The following is a 24,160-nucleotide window of genomic DNA, read 5'->3' as shown; positions in this document are numbered from 1 at the left end:
CACTATTGGAACTCCTCTTGCACTTAATATAAGTACTCCTCTTTTCCTTTGTCCCAGGTATACCACTGAATAACCATCCTGAAAACCTTCCTTTACCAAATTCACAATTTCATTTCTTTCCAAGTGTGTCTCCTGTAGCATAGTTATTTGCACTCTGCATTTTAAATATAGCTCACCACTCTTTCTTTTTTGTATTTATCTGTGAGACCATTGGCATTTAAAGACATTACAGAAAAGATCATTGCATTAAAAAATTATTATTCCCACCTTTTATGTATAACACTTTTGTTAAATGTCGAGTTCCAGCTTTTGCCTTAAATGCATACAGTGTTTGACAGGTTGAACTTTTATACAGCTGTTTCTTGTCATATCCATTTCAGCCTATGTCACATCTTACAAAACTTTGTTTTATTGAAAGCCATCAAACAAAAACAAAACACCCCCCAAACCTATTAACTTAATACTAGCGCACAAAACTATGTGCATCTTCAAATATTGAAGTTTTACCCTCCTAATAGGAACTTGTGTCCCATACTGAAAGCCATATTTACAGACTTGAGTTAATCTAAAAGAAAGGTTATCCATGCTAAGACACATGGTACAGCATGTGCTTCTGCTAAATGCTACCTGGTTTTGTCTTATCCTTATAATTCTCCCAGCTGGGAAACCACCAGCAGTGTTGCTACTAAGCATATATTTACTTGCTAGAAAAAAAGCTTTATAATATTCAATGTTCTTTTTTATTTAGTTGCTTTCTCTTAAAACTTGTTACTAGATGAAGCTCAAGGCATTAATTCAGTCATTTCCCCTATGCAAGAATGAGAAAAAAAGTACATCAGTTTTTCTTTTGTCATGCTCTTTTGACCAGACATTTCTTCTTTTTTTTTTTTTTTACAGTGCAATGCCTATATTTCTCAAAACTGAACAAGAGGAAAGAGAAGAGAGGAAGAAAAAATAAACAGGAGCACCTGTGTATGTTAGTATCACCATTACACTTAAAAATAATGAGAAAACTTTACTTTATAGAATGCAGAGAAAATCATGCACTATAAAAATATTACTTTTAAGAAAAAAATGTTTGTTTTACTTACAGTTAACTCCTTCTTCTTCCCCTGTAAGTATTTTTCTGAACATTAAGGACATGAAGTAGGGCTTATACTTTAGAGTCCCCTACAAGTTTAACTAAGTCAAAAAGTCCAGTACTTCCAGATTTTCTTGTTCTTTCATGTTTCACAAATATAATTATAATATGTATATATATATATATATATATATATATATATATATATATATATAACATATAATTATTGCTTTGTAATTCCACATTTTTCCAAGTTAATGGTTTTATTCCTGTTCATTTCCATCCTCTGTCTCTGCTTCATTTACAATGTGATGTCAGCTCTTCTAGTCAACTCTTGTGCTTTTTTACTTCTCTGAAGCATTTTCCATTGAAAAATTGGAAAGGATTTCACTGGCACAGTCTCTCTGTGGTCTTTATTAAGAGGAGAACAAGAAGTAGAATCTCCTTCGGTTTCACAGCTCACTTTTTGTTGGACAAATTTTGTATTTCCTTCTTAGCATGTACTGCATCAAAATGATGTTGTCCCTCCAGGAAAGAATATTTTAAAGATAGCTGGGAACAGTAATTTGAATCTTATGCCTGCTTGTTGACATTCCCCAAAGAGTGGAACACAATTTACTCCTGTTCTACCTGGTGTACAGTGAGTAATAATTCTCTACAAACACTCTGCTGTTTCCCACTTTTAGTAACTTGTCCTTCTGCCACAGTTTTGTCAGAATCAACTCAGTCTGCTGGTAGGAGTACATCTTTACTGTTAAAGGTCTAGTTGCTTTCTTACAGCCAGGTTTGGAGCATACACGCAATGTGCCCTTTCAATTAACTCATGCTGTGGAAAACCAGTCCAGCTGCTTATTTGTGCTTTCATAAAATTAATACAGTCTGTTCCTTCCAGTTTCTCTGGTACAGGAGAAAACCTCAGGTTTTCCCTACATGGTCTGTCCTCTAATTCTATTATTTTTTGAAAATCTCTTCATGAGCAGTTTCATATTCAGCCAGACGGTTTTTTTTCATTTCAGCCTCCTATTTCTGCAGTTTTAGCATCTCATCTGAATAGCTATTTAAAGCTATTTCCATTTTTCAGCGTTTTGCTATTAGAGTTGATATACTCTATCAGCGTTTCATTTATTTTAATCAGATCTATGTGCAGCTGCCTTATATTTTTCTCTAGTTCATTGGTTGTCCTGTCTGGAGCTTGCACTGCTTTTTGCTGAACAGCTGCACTACTCTTCCTAGTCAGTGTTTTTCCCTCACCTTTTGTAGCTGATTTTATTTCAGGTCCTCTGTATTTCTTTTTTCCTGGCATCCAGGCAGTGCACTTACCAGCCATTTACTGAAATTTACCCAGAAATATAAGTGTTTTTACACTGGGAGAGCTATAATTAATCTGTTGCTCAATGTACAGCCATCTTGAAAGTCTTCCTTACCATATTTTTGTAAAAATGCTGCCACTAAGTTTATAGATTTTATTCAGTGTGTAAGGAAGCACCAAACATTAGTCAAAATATAGGTACATGAATTACTGTAATTGTGATTTTTCTTTTTCTTTTGAGAAGACCAGGATGAAAAATGGCAACATTTTAATTTGGCATTGAATGTATTAGCCGTCTGCTAGCTTCACTACATTTTTTAAGCTTTTATTGTGTGCCAACCTACATATATTTTACTATGTATTTACACTATTTTTTATTATTTAAATAAAATCCATGTATTTACCTTTAAGTTCTTATGACTATTATTTACATATAAGGTGACCATTATTATCATTGTGGGGTGGCACACTGTATGGCACACGCTTAGAAGGCTGCTACATCCAATTACCACAGAAGGCGATATTAACTGATGAATTAAATATTTGGCATATTTAAGAGCAGTCAGGTAACTGGAACTCTTTGACTTGCTTCAGGGTTGTGGTGGGAATACTAGGCCAGGAAGATATCTGTGCAGCCTTCCCTGATATGTATGTTTGTGTGTGTGTGTGTGGGGGGGGATAATACTCGGTGTCAAAGACAGTTAACTGTGGATCAAAGGGTATTGGAAGACATTGGTTCCACAGAGTGAGAGGCAAGACTCAATAAGTGAAGAGTGTGCAGTTCAGTGTGTGTAAAGGTTGGAGACCCATACCCAGAATAGCAGCGTATATTCCCTTTATGCTCTTGGAACTAGGTTGTACCTTGTAGGTTAATCATTAGTCAAGATAAACTGGGGATGTGGTCATCCAGTGTAACTGTGGACTGCAACTCCAAGGCTGAGGAAGACAAGGTGTCTTGCTTGGTACCTACAGCATGAATGTCAGAAGCTGAAGCCTGCAGAATGACCTTAGACCTGATCAATGTTGGTATCAAGGAAGAAGTGAATGGAAGGTCTGAAGTCATGGCAGCCTCCCGAGGGGTCACACCAGAGGACTCTGGCCTAGCAGTCACCAGACCAGGAGGCTGTAAGGGCATGTTCTTATTATATCAGTAATTGGAAGCAGTGGTTACAGCTTGCTTTCATACTTGGTTGGCAGACCTGCCTGTGTGTGTATGCATGTATGTGTGTATATATGTATATATATATATATATATATATATATATATTGTTGCACCTTCAGCATAAAGGATGGATTCATTCTAAAGGTTACCCTATCCCTGTGAAATACAATGAAAGGCTCTTTGCACATAAGTGCTTGTAGCTCTGAGGCCCTTCTTGCTGAGGTAATTGCTATTAGTATAGTAGTCATCCAAGTGAGCATCTGTAGACGGGCAGATGCTGCTGGCTCAATGGGTGGGTGGGGTGGGGGGGCAAAGTGAGTTTTTTGAGCACATAGTTAGGATCCCAGGTTGAAACAGGACTCCTTCTGGGTGGCCTTAAATAAGTGACCACTTTCAAGAATAGCTTCATTTAGGGATGAGAATAGATAGGAAGGAAACAGAGAAGCCAAGCTGAGATGACAGAGGCATGCACTTCAATGCTAAAGTAGGAAAGGCCCTGGCTAAACAGACCCAAAATGTATTCCAGGACTAAATTGATGTCTGCCTGGGGAGAGCTAGTGTTCTTGCTGTGGCATCAGATGAAAATCTCTTTTATTTTGCTAAATATGATTTTCTAGTGGTGGGTTTCCTTGCCTCTTTCAGTATGGTTAGCACTACTCTGGAACAGCTGACATTTTTGGTGTCAAAACCTAATCCTCCATGCTGTCAGTTTGAGTGTGGCTAGGTAAGACTGGAATACCAGGCCCTTGGACTGGTTGACAAGATCTATTTCCTGTGGGACAGAGTAAAATCTCTCTCTGCTGAATAAGAATATAAGGGAGAATGAGTGTTGTCTCAACCAGAAGCAGGCTATGAGAATCATGCTTGGTCTGCCAGCCAAATGGTATATAGAAGAGGGACAAACATGTAAAAGATTAGTGTGACACTTGTTCAAATCCTAATAGTAAGATACAAGGGAAGGTAAGGAAGTGCAATATGTGTAATCAATGTAGTAATATTATTGAGTGTGATGTAGTCACTTTGGGATAGAAGGTTATTAGTATACCTGGTCATTTTAATTGTAATACCAAGGGAGTATTATATGCAGGTAAGTGCCTTGACTGTCCTTCCTACAACAGAACGCAAGATTAAGCAACAACTTTATGAGCATATTTATGATATTAGTAAAATGAGGACTACAAATGCACTTTATAAACATATAGAAAGAAATCCAGGCCATAAATTTGGATTCTTGGTTCTGGAACAAGTAAAATAAGGCCCCAGGAGAGGTCCATGGAAGACCTATCTTGAAACTAGAGAATACTGGTGGCAGATTTATTCAAATGCTTCTAACAGACCAGGTTTGAATGAGACCATTTCATTGTTAGTGTTTTAAAATTGAGGTCTTATAACAGGTGAATTAATTGTTTCTTGTTTTATTTGGTATTTCTTAATTGGTATTTTAACTGGTTTTAATATAATTATTTTGTTATAAATACTGTTTGGAGAATGATTTTTTTTGTCTGATGAAGGCTGGTGGTTCAGCCAAAAGTGCTTACCTTCAATAAATTGGATCGAGTTCAGAGCTGTTGGCTTTATTTATTAGTTTATATTAGTGTTTTTTGTGTTTACATACCCTCTCAAACATATGAATGCAACTATCAAAATTATCTCCCTCTGTAAATTGAGGAAGAAATTTACTGACCATTGTTGCTTCTGGGACTCAGTCACTCCCTTCCCCATTACCTCCATGACTCTGGCAAAGAGTCAGCATCTCATTTTCATGTTGCTTCTCCCTCTACACACCGTCCAGGCATCGCAGTTTCTCATTTTCCTCAGCCTTCAGATATTGCAGTTTCTCATTTTCTTCAGTCTTGTCTGGTGCTTCTATTTCCAAATGCTTGGCCTCCAACTCAAGGCTCTAACACCAGATGGATTTTTCAGTCCTCTGTGGAAAGGTTGAGCTGTCCATTTTCTGAGAGTTGTACAGCTCCATGGCCAGCCTGATTGTCCTCCTGGTTGCTATTCTCTGATGCAGCTGTGACTAAAGCTGCAATCATGTATGCTTTAGTAAGGTTGGCATACACCAGTCCTTTAGCCTGGCACATCTCAGCCAACTTGTCAGCTTGCCATACTCTTCTGCTAACATGCTTGCCTGCTCTCCCTGACTAAGCTAACAAAAAAAATGAAACAATTGTGATATGAACTCTGAATGTTCATTGCATGGCTGATTGAGTACAAAAACACCTTCAGTGATCACTGTACACAAGCTACAGGAATTCAATATCCACACCACTACAAGCTAATTAATATGTGATGTGGCTGACTCACCACTATCAACCAATTAATATGTGATGTGGCTATCCCACCACTGCCAAATAATTAATATGTGATGCCCCTGCACTGGCCCAGTATCATGGAGTCCCAATCCTCAACACTAACACCAGTGTGGGACATGCACATTGGGAGGATGACAAGTACATACACAGTAAAGTAAAATTTCTCTTAAGAGCACACAGAGCTCACAGTTAGTCTGAGGCTTGCTTCTGCCTCTTTCTCCAGATCCCCAGTAAGACTCCCCACTGGCACAGCTATAGGATTAAGATCTCAACTGAGTGGTCAAACCAAAGCCTCCAGCACCCTCTCTGTCCAACAAATGGTTCGTGTCCCTGCCCATGTAGCTGACACACACACTTTGAGATTTGATTTATATACAAACACACAGACACTCCTGGGGAAGGCTGGCACAGGTTCAATAGCTAGTGCCAGCTGCCACCAACCACACTTAGCTACTAATAATGTCCTTACAAAGGGTAACCAGTTGTACTGTATAAAGTTACTATTATCCAAATGGACTGGCCAAGGCTATTTAAGAGTGGCCTATACAGTGTTGCCAAATACATATACAAGTACTCTAAGAGATTAAATATCTCTAAAAAAAACAACCACAATTAAAAGGTTTAAATATATTTAATAGTAAAAGCACAAGACAATACTCAATAACTCAACACAGTGACAACAGAGTTCAGAATCACAGGAACTGTTTCAAAACAACATCGTAGGACAGTCTTGCATAAATACAGAAAACATTTAGACTAATCTTACTATATTCCTATCTCTAAGAAAAATTATGTTCTAAATAACTTACTTACAGAGCCTGGCAAATATAGATGAGAAGTGCTGATGAGAGGATGTTTCTAGGTCCAAAGACAAATACAAAATGCATAGACTTTCTCTGAGATAGTTCTTAAATTAAAAATACACATTACTGCTGTGTTAGCTGGATGACATCACTATTTCACACCTCTGCCTTCAGTTCCCAGGCTAACAGAACTTTAAATCTAGCACCTCTGTATCAAAAATACTTCTCTCTTAAAAGCTTGCCTGGAACTGGAAGTCATAAAACAGTTACCCACTTTTACCTTTGAAACCTGTAATTACTTCTGTTTCCAAGACAATAGAAAGACTTTCTAGCTGCAGACTTTCTGTCCCCTAGCCGAGATGAACACCATTGTAACCAATTCACTTATTTTTCTTAGAGTTTGCAAGTTAACTGTTCTTTCCCAGTAAGGTACACTGTGGTTACATTCTTGAAGCTCAGCACATAACATACAGTTTAACATAACATATAGTTTTCTTACATTTGTAAGACAAGCATACAACACCATATTACTATTCACAAATAACAGAATTATTGACAAATTCCAGCTAGCTGGTCTGGCAGCCTTCACACAGAGTCCTTGGTAAACCACTTACTGAAGAAGGTCCACAAGCTGTCAGAGACTCGAATTACATTAGGGCTGAAAAGTTTGGATCCAATCATTTTTATTTGCTCAGATTCGAAGTAGATGGATCAGATATTTTTGGTTTCTTCAGCTCTGAGGTTGAGGTTGGATCCTTATGAGGTCTTTTCTTTGATGAATCAGAAGCCGATGAAGATGAGGAAGGCCCTAGAGACATTGTTTTAACAGGTTTTTTTTGTCTTAATTTTGAGAGAGTTATCTCTTGATATAGCCGCTCGAAAGGAAGATGGCAAAAGGCCTTTGAGGATCAATTTATTTTTACTTTCTACTAACACACTGGGATTAAACCTGTGGCAGATTGAACAGTCTTCCTCCAAGAGAAGAGGCCCTAAACAGTATACACAAAGCATGTTTGTGTGTCTGAAAATGGTATTTTATGGCCACACTTAGTGTACATTTTAAATCCATGTGTCGCTTTATCTGCCATATTGTATCACAAAAATAGAGAAGGAAACAAGACTCTAAGTTACACACTATTTCAAACCAGAAATTTTTTTCAACAATATAACAGCAAAAGAATAGTGAGAGAATAGCAAATAAATGACAATAGTATTAAGACTACACCAACTGTAGAAAAGGAAAAAAAATGATACTAACAATAGTACACAAGTATGGAAAACAGAAGAATATCAAAAGGTATGATAGGTAAGGAAGAATCTAAATAGCTACTAGGAAAAAAGAATGATATTGAAGAAATATCATAAACACTTAACTGACAAAAAAAATGCTCGAGAGTATTGGCAACATCTTTGGCTGAAGGTGGCAAATGAGATCTGATGTAATTGGGGCTAGTGCATTGTGGGTAAGGGAAGAGCTCGAGAATTCTTTACAGCAGCCATGAGCTTTACCAATGGTCGAGTGAGATCCAAACTCATCTGTTGAAAATAGAATGAAAATTGACATCACATCATAGTCCATTTTTAGTCATAATCCAAAGACGTGTATACACACACACACACACACACACACACACACACACACACACAATATCCTAATCAGATACTAACACATTTGTAGTTATTTACATTTTCAGTGGACTGGGCTACTGCTTCCCTTTTCAGCTACAAACTAGTTACAAGATTAAAAAAAATCACGTTTATTACAGTGTTTTGCAAAAACAGTTTGTTAAACAATGATTCATTGCCATAATAATGAGACCATAAATGTATAAAACTGTGCAGTAGTCTACTGTGTTTTAGTTGCCCTATTACATTTTCATAGTGAAATCACAGCTGGTATTCATAGCTGGTTGTGCAAATGCAGTAGGGGTATCCATAATGTTTGTGAATGAGAGTTACGAAGACCCGATTATTCTTAGAGGCCATTTATGCTAATACACAATGCCTTAAGTATAAGATGTAAATGAGAAATTGTGTAAAGTGGCATATGTTAATGAAGTGTTTTTGCAATAATTCATAGTCTAATATCCACTCTGTACAGTGGTACCCCTGCGATCCCTTCAGCAGTTTGTCCAAGTATGCACAAGCACTTCACTGGCACATAAATGATTTCGCCCCAGCAGCAACCACATCAGTAGTTTGCCTAAGTATGCACAAGCACTAAAATGACACAAAATAAATTATTTTGCCCAGTGATCAGTTCAACAGTCTGACCATGTAAGCATAAGCAATTCAATGACACCAAATGAATGACTTTCCAGGTGACCTTTTTAGCATTGTGACAATGTATGCACAAACACTTCATTGGCACATAAATGATTTCCACTAGCGGCCCCATCAGTAGTTTGTCTAAGTATACACAAGCACTAAAATGACACAAATTAAATTATTTTGCCCACTACTCACTTCAGCAGTCTTACTATGTTTGCAGAAGCACTTCAATGACAACAAAATTAAACATTTCCCCACAATGATTTCTTCAGTAGTTATCCCATGTACGCACAAATGCTTCACTGACACCAAATTAAACATTTCCTCCAACGATTCCTCTTCAATAGTGTGTCCATGTATGTGTAAGCACCAAATGAACCATAAGTAAAAATAATACTATGCCTTTCTAAATCAGATGTATTATTTTTAAATGCATGTTAATAAATCCAAGTGGAAATTAAATAATGTAGACAGGCAGAACAAGGTCTAATTATGAAGGGAGCAGTGTGTTTGTAGGCACCAAAGAGTAGTTTGTTTAAAGGAAAACACCTTAAAAATTTAAATCTATTTTTTTCACTCTGTTTTCCGCTCCATTTTAACACCTAAGATCACTGACTGCTTCTTACAGAATTTTAATGTTTTCTGCAAAATGGCTGCCAATGGGGATTGACAAATCAACATGATCGTTTTTCTTCAAGCCTTTCTCATAATCTATTTTAACTCTGCTTTATATGAGTCATGCTAGACATACGGAAGTACTAGTGTATTCTCATGCCATTGACATATAATGGGATTAGTGTCAGTCACTGCCATATTATAGACCTGTAACATGACTGCTTTTATTTCTTGACTGGGTTTTATCTTTGTCTCAGGCCTTGTTTTACAATATACTATGCCGTTATACAGCTGCAACCAAAAAAGTAGCTAAATTGCAGGTATCTTTTTGTAGTCCAAGATGAATTTACCATCCCCTCCCCCACTCTTTTCCCTCAGGTGTCAAAACTGTCACTGCTCTGAGGGATTCTTGCAGTTCATAAGTGACAGCTGCTACTGAAAAGGAAAGGATTTGAAAGCAATTATGTTGCACAGTACCAGCAGGGAAAGATGTTTTTATTTTTTTATTCATTTATTCATATACATAAATAAGTACGTAAGATCTCGCTTTCCTTATGTTTTAATGAAAAGGCACATGGCACATGAAAGCTAAAGTAAAGTCAGCTATATATATTATGGTTGCCATCAAATGTTAAATTTCCTTTGTTAAACAAAAATGCTCATGCACTCCACTTGTAAGGACTGATTCAAAGGTTGTAGAAGATGTCTACTCCCGAGGATCTCTGCACCAGGTATGCATCCTCCTCTGGAAGGATATCACAAGAAAACATAAAAGACCTTCTCTGCAGTAAACAAGACAGGTGACAACCTATTACCTAGGTGCATAGATACTATATATACGAAGTCCTGATTTGGGCAATTTTGTCCTATTGTGGTGGGAGGGCATAAAATGATAAAGGTGTTGATACTTTACAAGGATTAAAATTAAAAAAAAATTCTGACTTTTCTCTAAATACCATCTTAAAATGTAAAGTAGTATAAACATGCATTTAAAGTTTAAAGCTTAACATTGCAATACGGTGATGCTGCTTATGTAAATTTGTCAAAAAAAATGACAAATTCCTTTGCACCATTGACTGATCTAATTGCTCTGTTTTACTATGACAGGCATGGCTACATTGGAAACAACTGTAAATAAGTGTAAGTTCTCTACCTTTCTGCAATAAAGTCTGTGGAAAACAGTTTCACACCTTTCTGCAGTGCTCCTGACATCAGCAGGACTAATTACCCATATAAGATTGTCATCAATATCCCTGTCTTTGTAGTATGTCATGCGGGCATAGACAAATTCCTCTGCAAATTATGGAAGATGTTAAGCTTTAAAAAGTTGGTGGTCTTTCCCTTCCTTTGATTCTAAAACAAGAAAATGGATGTTTATAAAGTACAAACAGGTTTCTGGTATCTACACAATACTGGAACCACATTATAGGGAGAAAAGCAACCTAAGAGTTGAGAAACTGTAGGAGAAGGTGTTTTCCTTTAATTTCACCAAAACAGGACTGGGATAATGGATTAACCAGACATATAAAGAAAGATGATGGTGGGGTTGTATGTACTTTCACTAGTGATGTCACAAAGTGGGCATGGATTACTAAAGTGGATGGTACTTTTAAACTTCAGGATGCAGCAGCAAGGTAGACTGGAAAAGTCAGCACTGTACCTTTAAGGTTACCTAAGCTAACAAGCGCATTTACAACCTGTGCTCCCACTTAAACTGACTCCCGTCTGCTCTATCTTTATTCCCTGCCCAGATATGAAATCAGCTTCTAGATTTTTAGAAAATGTAAACTTTTAGCCCTAAAAAGTACTGGATAACTTTAAATGAAGATAAACTAACACATTTCATATAACAGTGCACAAAGTATTAAGGCTACTGGGGATGCTACTCTTATTCACTTCCCATAATTTCAAACTTTATTTTTCACTTAATTGCTTGCAAGTATACCTTTAAATGTTGCATTTCAGTCAGCAAATAATATTCAGAACTCTCAAAACGAACTGCTTGCACTTGCAGACAGCTCATCTCCATATAAAAGTAGTCAACAAAACAGCTAACAACTTTGCAAATGCATGAAGAGATTTTAGCAAATTTCACTCTGAACAGAATGTACAAGATTCCCCTAGCCAGCTGCAGAGTTGTCCCCCCACTGACATTGTTTGCTAATGGAAAAAATATCTTTGGAGATTCAAGAAATTGCATTTTTTTTTCAAGCCTATTACATACAAAAATTGTTTATAGCTTAAGCCAATAACATTAATCATCAGAGATTCATCTGCCCTTTAAAAACAAGGGAAATCACTTTAATTCTACATATAATGTAATCAGTATACTGTTACACCCCGACTCCCACCCCAAGATCACATTATATTCATTTAAACTTGCTTCTTTCTGGCCTTTCATGTTATACTGTAATACCTATATTTCTTATGACTAAGAAAACTATTTATTGCCTTTAATATCCTTAATATGTACAACAGCCAGTGAAAAGCCTCTCCCACATTTAAAACACCCAACTGCACATTATACAAAAACTGTTCTGTGATATGACATGTAGTTTACATCATGAAATGTTTAATACAAATTAGAACAATGCTTTACAGTGAGGGCGGCCACAGTGGTGCAGTGGTTAGTGTTGCCCCCTCACAGCAAGAGGTTCTCTGGTTCAATCCTCGGCTGGGGTGCCTTCTGTGTGGAGTCTGCATGCCCTCCCTGTGGTCGCGTGGGTTTCCTCCCAAAAACATGTGGTAGGTGGATTGGATACTCTAAATGGGCCCTAGGTGTAAGTGCATGCGTGTGTGCACCTTCCATGGAAGGTTGGCTGCCGGGCTGGTAACTCAACACCGTAAAACTCCACTGCCAATCGTGAGTGGACAGGTGGTCTGCTGATGCGATCCCTGACCGGGAAAAGCTGAAAGAAAATCAATGCTTTACAGTCCACCCACAAGTTTAAAAAAGTGAATAAAGTTCAATATTTTCCAGCCACTTTTCCTTGCCAAACCATTTTTCACAAAAGTGATTGATACCTTATAGCCTCCCATTTATTCACCAAGTTCAATGTTGGTCTTCTTCCTGATCATCTCCATTGCCTATCACCAGGCTCTGGTTCAAATTCAAGTTATTCCCAATTTTTCTAGTCATCTCCTGTTTTTTTCTCTCTCTCCCAAGCATTTTACTTTGGACCACTGCAAAAGGTTTCACTGGCAAAATATATCTATGGATTTTATTGTCAAGAGGAATGAGAATCAGAATATCCTTCTGCTTGCTGTCTAATTGCTGGATAAACTTTTTCTTTTATTATTTCATCCTTAGCCTGTTTTGCATCAAAAATGTCTGATCCTCCAGGAAAAATATTCTGAAGACAGCTAGATACAGCAGCTTAGATCTCAGACCTACCACTGGACATTCTCTGATTGTTTGGATAAATTTGCTTTTCTTCTGAGTAGAGTATAGTGAATAATCATTTTCCAAAAACACACTATCTCCAATTTTTTATAAATTTCCTTTCTGCCATGGCTTTGTTACTATCACTTCTTTCTGCTGGTATGACTGCATTTTTACTAATACAAGTCTTGGCTGCTTACTCTTAGCCAGGTTTGGAGCATATATTTGAATAACAAATCCTGCTGGGGAACACCACCCTAGTTGCTTATTTGTACTTTCATAAAATACATCTAGTCTGCTCCTTCCAGTTTCTCCTACAGCAGAAAATCTCAGGTTTTCTCTGCACACACACTTCTATTTTTTAAATGACTCTTCCTCAGAAACCTCTTATCAGCCAGATTTTTCTTCACTAAGGCTAAGTTTTCTTTGGTACTATACCATCAATGTCCTTGAAAATTTGAGTTTCTTTTCTTGGCCAGTGTCTCAAATTTAAAGCAAGCAAAAAGGAAAGAAAAAAGTACAGTTGAATACATTAAGTTCCCATGATAGTAGATGCTCAGATGATCATTGCTGCATTAGCCTCAGCTACATGGGTTATAGTCTGCATTGGATGTAACAGCCAACCAGCTTCCAAAGTTTCAGGGAACTGAAACATCCAAACCATTAGTCAGCTCGAGGTGAAGTGACTAAAAAAAGAAGTTATTTACTCACCATAACGTTCCATGTATGTAGTCCATCTCACTGAACATTATTACGTGTGGGTTCTGAGCTGATCCTCGGCTCTGACTCGGCCACTTAGAAAGCCTGAAAACTTCTGATTGGCTCATGGCTAACAGGTATCCCATGGTGCATGTGCACATTCCCCAGATCTCGTTTGTCATGTCTTCAGTCAGAAGCTTCTTTTGGTTGGCCATGGCTAAGTGATTTAGTTCTTTATTATTACTACTTTTTAGGAGTTTTTGGCTTCATGTGAAGTGTTATTCTGATTGCTGATAGCTTTATTGTGATACCGATTTGTGTCTATTAACCTGATTTGACTTATTACTGCTTATAAAATTCTTAAAAAACAGGGGTTTGGCCACCAAGCCCTTCAGAGATTTCATGCCAACTAACAGAGGGAGTCTAAGCCCTGAGAGGGCATTGCTAGGAACAACAACCCCCCCCCCCCAAACATCCACATTCTAGCATAACAAGATACAAAAAAAAAACAAGAGGGATGAAGGGAAGGAGCGGCTACTACAGCAGTGATCATTCAAACATCTACTGTTATGCTAAGTTTACTTTCACAACAGTACTAAGTTCATCATATTGATCACTGCTGCAGTAGTCTATAAGATATATGGGTAGATTATCAGAGCTTAGAACAACTGGGAGGTAGAAGAGGAAGGTCCATAATTCTCTGGAGAATGGTCCTAGCAAAACCTGACATAGACCTAGAGAAGGAATCCAGCTTGTAAATGCATGTACAGTGGACTGAGTTGCTACTTCTAGAATATTTCCAGTTCAACCCTTTCCAAAAAGACACAGATGAAACCAAGGCCCTGGTAGTGTGAGACTTAACCCTTCCTGGAATAGTTCTGTTGTGGTGAGAATAACAGAAGGTAATAGCATGAGATAACCACTTGGAAATAGTCTATTTTGACAAAAGTTTTCCCTTACCTTCACAAGAAATGAACTAATCAGAAGTTCTGAGATTTTGCTCTGTCAAGATAGTGCCACACTTATCTGTGGACATCCAAGGTATGAAGTATCCTTTCTCTCATTTCTGGGTTCAGAAAAGAGCACAGGGAGATGGACAGTTTAGGTATAAAAGAATTAGTTCTCAAGGAAACCCAGTCTCCGCGGAAAAAAAGGTTGTGCCACCATAAGAGCTTGCAACTCACTCTTCTTACAGAGGTTAGAGCAATCACTACTCTCAGAAAGATCCAGTCACACAAAACCTTAACAAATGTAAACAGAATCAACTGGATCCTGACTAAGCATCCACACAACGTCCATGGTAAGTGTCAAGTCAGCCAGATGAGCTGGTTCAAATGGAGCAAGTGTTAATTAAGTTCCAGAGGAGGAGACATTGGTTTTGTTGGAGACAGCTTATGCAACACCCCTTTCTTAATCATTTTGAAATGAGAACATCTTTAAAGAGGGGAACTCATAGGCAGACATGCTGAAATGGCAGACAAATGAACCTTGCTGGAGTACGATAGGCCACAGGAAAGTCCCTCACAAATGTAAAATCCCATTGTGTGAGTGGATTGTGTGTGAGAAAGCATGTGGTAATTGCACCTGGTCAATTCCAAAAGAAGGGAGAACCAGACATTTAAATCCTATACAGACTAGCCATGATTGCATGGGATATAGCTTTTAAGCACAATTTCACTCTACAAGCATCCTGTATTCAGTCAGTGCAAATCTGTGGCAGACAAACTGAGCAGGACAAAGGTAGACCCTCATAAAATGGAAACTAGATCAGGTGGTCTTCCAAGATTTGACCCATCTGTGGGGAGTTCCTCAAACAGACCTTTTTGCCCCTCCCTGAACAATCAGCTGGTAAAATTCTGCTCCAGAACTCCATGTGAGAGGGCATGAAAGACAGATGCCATTTATTTTCCTTGTACAGGAATGTTCTTATATGCATTTCCATCTTTTCCTCTGATATCCAGGGTACTTCTGAAGATTTGGAAGGAATCCCTCAATATATTTGTGGTGACTTCCTTCTGGTCCAAGGAACAGTGATTCTCCTTTGTTTATGTACCAGATCACTGATATATTGTCAGTAGCAACATGAAGTGGTCCTGGGGACCAGGGCTAATTCAGAGAGCCAAGTGCCTTTATAAGGGCAAGCATCACATTTATCTGCCTGTCTTTGTTGTCCCAGAGATGGCCTTTCTCCCTTGACACTGCTCCCCAAACAGAGTCCAGGGACTGACTGCTTTGGAGCAAGAGATGAGAAGGGGAGAGCTGGATTCAGGGATATTGGACTTCTACACCAGATAATTTTTCTCTGGAATCTGAAAGGATAAAGGGTGTTGTTGCTAGGACCAAAGATACTTCAGATACCATTGTATGGAGTCTTGACAGAGTGGTCATAAGAATCATACATGCCATGAGGCCCAGAATCTTGGGGGATTCCCTCACAGTGACCAAAGCCTAAGTGAAAACCCATGAAATAGATCTAAATATATATCGTTTTTCTTGTGGAAGAAAAGCTCTTTATACCAAGATGTCTAGTAGACACCACATGAACACAATCTTCTGTGATGGAGTCAAAAATTACTTATTTTGAATGTTCGCCTGGAATCCCAGCCTGCATAGGAGATCTCTCACCCAATTGAGAGATTCCTGGCACTTTGAAAAAGAGTCTGCAAACATAAGCAAGTTGTCTAAATATGGAAAATACTGACACCTGTATCCTGCAATGGGCTATAACAGGAGCTGGTCACTTTGTGAACATACTTGTAAGCAGTGGATAGCCCAAAGGGTAAGGCAAAGAACTGAGAGATCCAGGCACGCAAAACCTTAAGAAACATCTGAAGACTGGACGAGTATGAATGTGATAAGCATCTTTTAAATCTAAGGTTAACAAAAAAAACTCAAATGGGGAAGAAGGGGTAAACAGGCTGTGAAGAGAAAGCATTGTGAACATGAGCACTTTCATACTGGTTTAGGAAAGAAACATTGAGAATGAGTCTCCAGACATTTTCTTTCTTTGAATAAAAGAAATGGAAAGGAGGAACTGTTTTCTATTACCCACTGAGATAGTGTGTGTTTTAGGACAGGAGGGAACAGATGGGTTTGGTCTCATAGATGTGGAATAATTCCCTGGAAAAGATGAATTTCTTCCTACTGCCATTTGAACCCCTTCTGAATCAGTCTCAGATCCAATTTGTCTGAAAAAATTGTTTCCAAAGAGAGAAATGGAGATTCAGACTTTCTGGGAGGGAGGGAGGAACATATTCTGCCTTATTTGACTGTCCTTTGTTCTGGTTGGGGGGCTTGCTTTTGTTTTGGAACCTCCTTGCCATTGTTTTTTTAAACATCTGCATTTTGCTAAGACTGCATTGTTTCTCTTGCTAAAATTTGATAAAATAGCAGAAAATCTCTTGGAAATTTTGGAAAAGAAGGGATGGAAAATCTGAGATTCCCTTTATCAGCTTATGCCTCTCATCACATTTTTGATAACCTTTGCAGCAGACAGTCCAAAATCTAAATCTCTACTCAAAGGAGAATTTAAAATCTCATTTGTTACATCTGGGAGGTTTTGATAACTTGACCACAACACAGTATCAGTTGCAAGTACTCTGGATGTAGTATCTAGAGTCATAAACACACTTTTGACAAGTGACCTGAGAAATTGAAAAACCTAAGCCACAAAAGTAGATTTTACTTCACAAGTGGAAATTAAAGATAAAAGATTCCTTATACTTTCACAATTAACTGTAATAAACTTTAACATATGAGCCTGACAATTAAAAATAAGTAGCAGAAGCATTACTCCCTCAGATGTTTTATCATCCTTATCAGAAAGAGAAGGATTAGAATTAACTAAAGCTATAGTTGCTGGGTCAGGTCTGGGTTGTATATAAAAATTGAAAGATTGAGGAACCTTGTACATTCTATCTGTTTTCTTATGTGCAGCAAGTTGGCTGTCAAGGAAATCACAGGGTTAGACAAACTCATCCATCAATCCTGACAGCACTGGAGGAGATGGGAGGAGGATCTGGGAATTCCAGTTGTAACAGTTAAAGGTGTTTTCTGTGAGACTGAGCTACCTCAGTGTTCTACCACTGAAAACACAGACACATTCTAGAAATAGTCTTAGAAAGAATCCTTGACAGGGAGCTTCAGATATATTCTCTGACAAGTGTGAATCAGAAATCTGAGGGAAAAACCTGTACACAATCCCATTACATTCTTCAAGATTCAATTTCTTGAAACTTTTTTTCTTTTTCTCCAAACATCTTTATTAAATTTTCACATATGACAAAGGCAATCTTACATTTATATGAATAGAAAACATACAAAATTATACCACTTTAATTGCAGTTTACATCACTGACACCATTGAAACTATAGTTGCAAACATTATACATCACTTATAAATCATCCAGTCATTGTCAAACATATGCCTCATTCAAATCCTGCCTCTTAAACCTCATTCCTGCTCTGTATGTATTGTTCCCACAATTCCAATTTTTTCCTATGTAGCTTACTCTTTCCCTTTTCTAAAGATCCTAATTCCAGTTGTTTTATCTCTGTTACTATAGTCACTACTAGTAAAGTTGGTCTAGACCTTGATTTCCATTTTCTAGTAATTGCTTTTTTGGCAGCCACCATAATTAGACTCAACAAGGCTTTACCATGTCGAGACAATTCCGATTCTGTAGCATAACTCAAAAACAAAAATCATCTTCCCAGTCAGTCCAATCTGCTCACCCAGCTTCTCCAACAGAGCGGTCTGCAGGGAATTCATAAAGTCTGCCAGCTCACTACACTCCCAAAAGATATGTTCTCATCTACCTCTTTCTTGCCCATCACACCTCAAACGTTTGCCTTATACCTGAGGAAAAATTATTTGGAGTCTTCTTGGGATATAAAATAACCTATGTCAACACTTCCTGGCAAAGATCTTAAATCCTCTACACTTTGTTGCATATTTGGGAGATATACATATATCCCCCCCATTGTCTCTTTGTGAATTGCTTAATTTTTTGAAACTCTTCAGGAAAATACATTTCTGTTTTACCAGAAAATACCTGACAGTAAAGGTCAATAGCCTATACCCTTAGCCAGAGTGCATGTTTAGTTTTGTTTCTTTTTTTACAGGAAATTTGGTGCAAACAGTATTATTGGCAGCAACAGCTTCTCCTGGGATAGACACAATATTCTGGCTAAGCAGGGGCACCTTCCCTGCCCCTTGTCTAAAACTTACAAGAGTAGCTCTCCCTTGCCTATTGAGGGGAAACAAACAGCTGTACAGGATGTGGCTAACCCCCTTGTCTATAGTGACTATATGGATAACAGAGAAATTTAGGGGAAAAAGATGAGTAATCTGAAGAACCAGGTTTGACCATGGCAGTCACCAAACTGTGGCTGAGGCAAACTGCTAACCTGCTGTGGTGGCAAAAGCTGCAACTTTTTTTGTTGTGGCAGGAAGGAGGATTGACCAAGGGACCAGTAACTTGTTCCATGGGCAGGCAAAAAATGTTTCTTCTAAGCAATAGAAGGCAGTATAATTGTATAATTTACAAAGTAGTAAAATGTAACTTTTCCCAGTAAAAAGCACTACAATACACATTAGCAGCTCCAAAATGTAATTTAGACACAGCTTATTCACAGAAAAAAAGCTTTAGAATATTTAAATGAAATTTTAAACTGTCAGAAACAAAAGTGCACTCTGTTTAAAAATACACTAAAGTTGTGTAATAGCCAATAAAAACATACTCCTAGCTTAAAATATACTTTCCTACATAAAGTTAGTTTAAACATAAAAAAAATATGTGGAAGGTTTCTCCCCCAAGGTAAATTATCTGCCCAGCAATGGAACAGCACAAGCAGACCATCAATCCTCGAAAGGCCACACAAGTGCTTTCTTCAGCATCCAGAAAGCTCCAAAGGGATTGGTGCCCAAACCAGTCTTTGTCGGCTCAGGTCAAGCTAACAGTTTGGGGACATGGATGGTACCATGAAGCTTTAGAAGCTGGCCATGTCTTATATCCTATGCAGGATATAACCTATATAGCTTAGACTACTGCAGCAATGATCAGTATGTCAACCACCCCTTCTTGGTTCCTCTGTTAAAACACAGCTTGTTGGAGATGAACTCACCCCACCTTAATTCTTTCCTCAGACCCTTCATATATCTTAATGTATCTTCAATTAACCCTATTATCAAGGAATGCAAATACATCCATTGTCCCACTCATAAAATCCTGTGTGATGCTATTAAATGCTTTCTCTGCATCAAGGCTCATCAATAACAGCAGTGTCTTTTTCAATTCTGCTTCTGTCTGGATCATCTTTGTTCTGTTCATGTTGTGAAGTGTTTATTACCCCTCCACAAAACCACATACATCCAGACCCATCAGTTTTGGCAACGTGTGCCATTCTCTTAGCCAGTATAGATAAACACTTTACAATAATGGTTTAAAATTGAAGTTGGTGTACATGAAGCTTGAACATTTCTTCAAATCTATATTATGGACAGCTGGAATACTCTTGTTTCTCTTGCCAGCCTTGTTGACTTGGGTCTCCTGAGGCAGTGTAGCACCTGCCTCATGTACACTGATAACCATCTACTAATACCTCACTCTAGTGGAGTGCGAGAAATGTACCTACACCAAAAATCTTGAATCCTTGCTCTCTCGTATTCAGAAGACTGAAAAGGTTGTCAAGTCACCCACCACTACTCGTATGCACATAGTACACATGCAACACATAAATCAACATATGTGGAGGTTCCCCTCAAAGAAATTTTATTGAAACACCAGAGATCTCTAAAACAAAAGACTGACAAATAACAGTTCCCATAGCACCCAAGACACACAATAACACTAGTGTCTCACCTACCAAGCCCTTAAGGCATAACACTTAAAAACCAAATGCTCTTGTCATTAGAGACTACATAGTGAGATGTACGGATGTCACACTCACCAGGTTTGATCATGAGGAAGTCACAGTCAGCTGTCTGATGCCAGGATGTCAGATTACACATGCACTCCGTTCTCTCAGCAATAAGTACCATTATGACTCCATCATAGCTCATGCTGGAGTGAACTTGAGGTGTACCCTTACTGGACTATATGAAGAGAGACATGATTGAGGTCTCTGAGTATGTGTCCCAGGCAGGAATGTCTCTAGCCTTGAGCAACATATTACCCTTACCTAGAATGATGCCACAGTATACACAAAAAATGATCGACTTCAATAATAATTGGCTTAGTTTTTGGTGTAATTCAAAGGGGATCCAGTTTCTCTCAGCCTGGGATGACATGATCGACAGACCTCGTTGCTTTGCCACAGACTGTTTGCACCTGGCACCGCTAGGCTTCCAGCTGCTGGCAAAGGCTCTTGCCTCCCCAATAGTGCCTTTTTTAGGCAAGGTCTCAAAAACAAAATTGCAGACATAAAATTGTCAACCATAACAAAATAAGGGTTATGTTGCTAAATGCTAGAAGCTTAAACCAAAAACTGCACACCCTGAAAGTACGTCACTGGAGGATATAGATGTCTGTGCAATCAAAGAAAACTGGTTCCAAGTCTCAGAGTACCCCGGTCATGCAAGGCTACAATGCCTTCCACACCTTCAGACAACAAAATGAACATATGAGAACCAAAGGAGGAATGTGTTTCTATCTATATTGGAGATAAATTCACCTCCCAGCTAGTTGGACTGGACAACTACATGAAGTTACCCCAAGTTCAGATTACTGTGGGCAAGACCTCCATTCAAGTCATAGCTAGTTATAGATCCCCCTCCACAGATCATGCTGCAGGTGAGGCCTACATGACCAAACTGGAGTCAATCCAAATATTGCCAAACACACTGGCCATGGAGGATTTCAGTTATTCCACCATCAACTAGGAAACTTACTCTAGCTCTAACTCACTAGCGCAAAAGTTCCTCGACTAACTCGAATGTCCTGGAACAAATTGTTCAAACCCCCAACAAGAGGAACAAACATACAAGATCTAGTCCTCACTAACATGACAAATGGGGGCATCACCACAACTTTGGTCCCTCATTAGTTAAATCTGACCACAAATCAGTCACATTCGAACTGGCACTAATACTACAACTCACAAAGGCCGAAGTCAGAGTAAAAAAACTTCACCAAAGGAAACTATACAATCTTAGGGGAAGCTATAAATGCATTCCAAGCCCCACCCCCAGCTGGAAGTGGTAACTACACCAAAGCTTACACTAAACCCCTATACAATCACTTGTATAAGTGTATAGACTCGGCTGTTCCAGAGAGAATCAAAGGCAGAGCCCCAAGTAAAAAAAAAAAAAAGCCACCAGGTGGACATCCAGCATCAACATACTTTACAACAAACAAAAAAATTGTTAAGAAAACTAAGGCAAGGCCCCAACAATGGAAAAGCTCTCTCCTCTGCCTCAACAGGCAAATAAGACATGTCAAATCCTTTAAGAGCAACTATGAGAGAAAAACCTTACCAATTGCAGCCAAGGATAATCATAAGGCCTTTTACAGCTATGTATGTAGCTTAAAAGGTAGTACCCAAGCATGTGCCATACTAGTGACTAACGGTATAACACACACACAGACACCATGTTGTCTGCTGTAGTAAAAAGACTTACTATGTAACGCACTTGATTGGCAAAAGCATTGCCACAAGAGCAAATGAGGTTATTAACCCCTCTATACACATCACTAATCAGGCCCTTAACTGCGTATAACGTCCCTTTCGGCATGTACTGCACAAAGCACCTGCAGCAATTGGAGAGACTTCAGAAGTTTCTAACTAAGAAGATCAAGGGACTCCAGTGCATGCCTTACGCAGACAGACTAAAGTTGGTGACATTATACTCAGTATCATATAGACTTCTTAGGGGAGACTTATGCCTTGCTTACAGAACAATCTCAAACCCAAACCTAATGAATTTGCTGCATATCCGTAAATCAAAAGACTAGGGCTGATGGACCTGTTCCAGGGAACTAAATACGGCCTTCGACTTTAATAGGACGTGTTGGAGGAACAGAGTTGTCTCCCAGTGACTGCTGCGTCTTTGGAATAGGCTACCAATGCATGTGAAGCACAGCACCTCTATGACACTGTTCAAAAGGAACCTGGACTAGTGGATGGGGCACTGTAAATTCTTACCGGGGATAGCATCTACAACTCTCCTGGACATGGGGCAGTCATTAATAAATACAATCTATGGTATTACATTGGGATGAAATGGCTAAGCTTGAAATGACCTCTGGGTCGATAGCCTAGTAACCTCCTGTGATCCTGTACCATCTTTAAGTATTACAGCTACCACAGCTTTCTTCCGAGATATTGGTATTTCTCCACCTTTTAAAATACTATTAAAAGAATCATTCCAAATCTTTATAACTTTCTTCCCTCCCAAATTCTAAACTTCAACAGGAATACAACCTGCTTGTGGAGACTTAACACATTTATATAATCAGTCAACAGGTATCTGATCTTCTGTCAACTATTAATTGTAAAGTCTCATCTTCCTCTAACTTTGGCATAATTAAGTCTTCCATAAATATTTCTGTCTGTGTTGCTTCTTGATTTCCAGATTCCTCTGCTTTATACAAAGTTACATACATTTTCTGAAACATTTCTAATATGTTTGATAGATCTCTGGTTATTTATATCACAGGTTCCCCAAGTTTGAGGACAGGTTCTGCTCATTGCTTCGACAGCTCAGAATATCAAACACATGTTCGATTGTCATGTTTAGATGAAGTCTCAGAATAATTGCTTAACAGCAACCTTTCTCAACTCATGCGTATTAACCAAATACTCATGTTCCCTTTAACAGTTTGAAGTCACTCTTCATCTTGTTCTGAGAGATTCTCCTTAATCTGCAACAATAATCTTTGTCAGATCCTCTAAACATTTTCTGTTATTTCCCCTTTTATTTTTAAATACTATTTTCATTTTATCCCACCCACTAGCTATTTCTTCTGAATACATTTTTTTCACTAATAATGCTCATATTTCCACTACCCATTCCTTAAATTCCAGGAAAGTACCAGGGTTTCATTTTTACTTCATTACCCTGAATATTTATCTTAGTTTTTATTGATGCATGGTCTAGAGAGATATGCAAGTCTGGAGGCAACTAAAACAAAATACTTCTTAGTTTTGTACTTGCAAAAAATGTATACCAAAATCATACATTTCTGGAAGGCGATAGGCTTTAATGCAATGTGGCAAACCAAAATTGCTTTTCTAAACTTCTCACAGCTGAAACTTGTGTAGATAAACTTTGAAGGGCCTTGTAAGCAGAGATAGCAAAGAACTACACGAGAATCACATAGGCACACTAGATACAAAAACCGAGACAGGTAATATTCTAAATAAACTCTGCAATGGGTAATCCCCAGAAACTTGCTACAAGACCTCTGGGTGGTTCCTGCACCCAGTAGCATAATATAACCAGTGTGGCCGTATTATAAAATGTACTGCATCCTAACGGATGCATTGGCATTTGACTTGCTGCATCTCATGCTACAGTC

This window comes from Protopterus annectens, chromosome 4.part0, assembly GCF_019279795.1.
Source record: "Protopterus annectens isolate FY-2018-M chromosome 4.part0, PAN1.0, whole genome shotgun sequence".
Taxonomy (NCBI): domain Eukaryota; kingdom Metazoa; phylum Chordata; order Ceratodontiformes; family Protopteridae; genus Protopterus; species Protopterus annectens.
The sequence above is the reverse complement of the archived record's forward strand: the minus strand, read 5'-3'. Positions refer to the sequence as shown.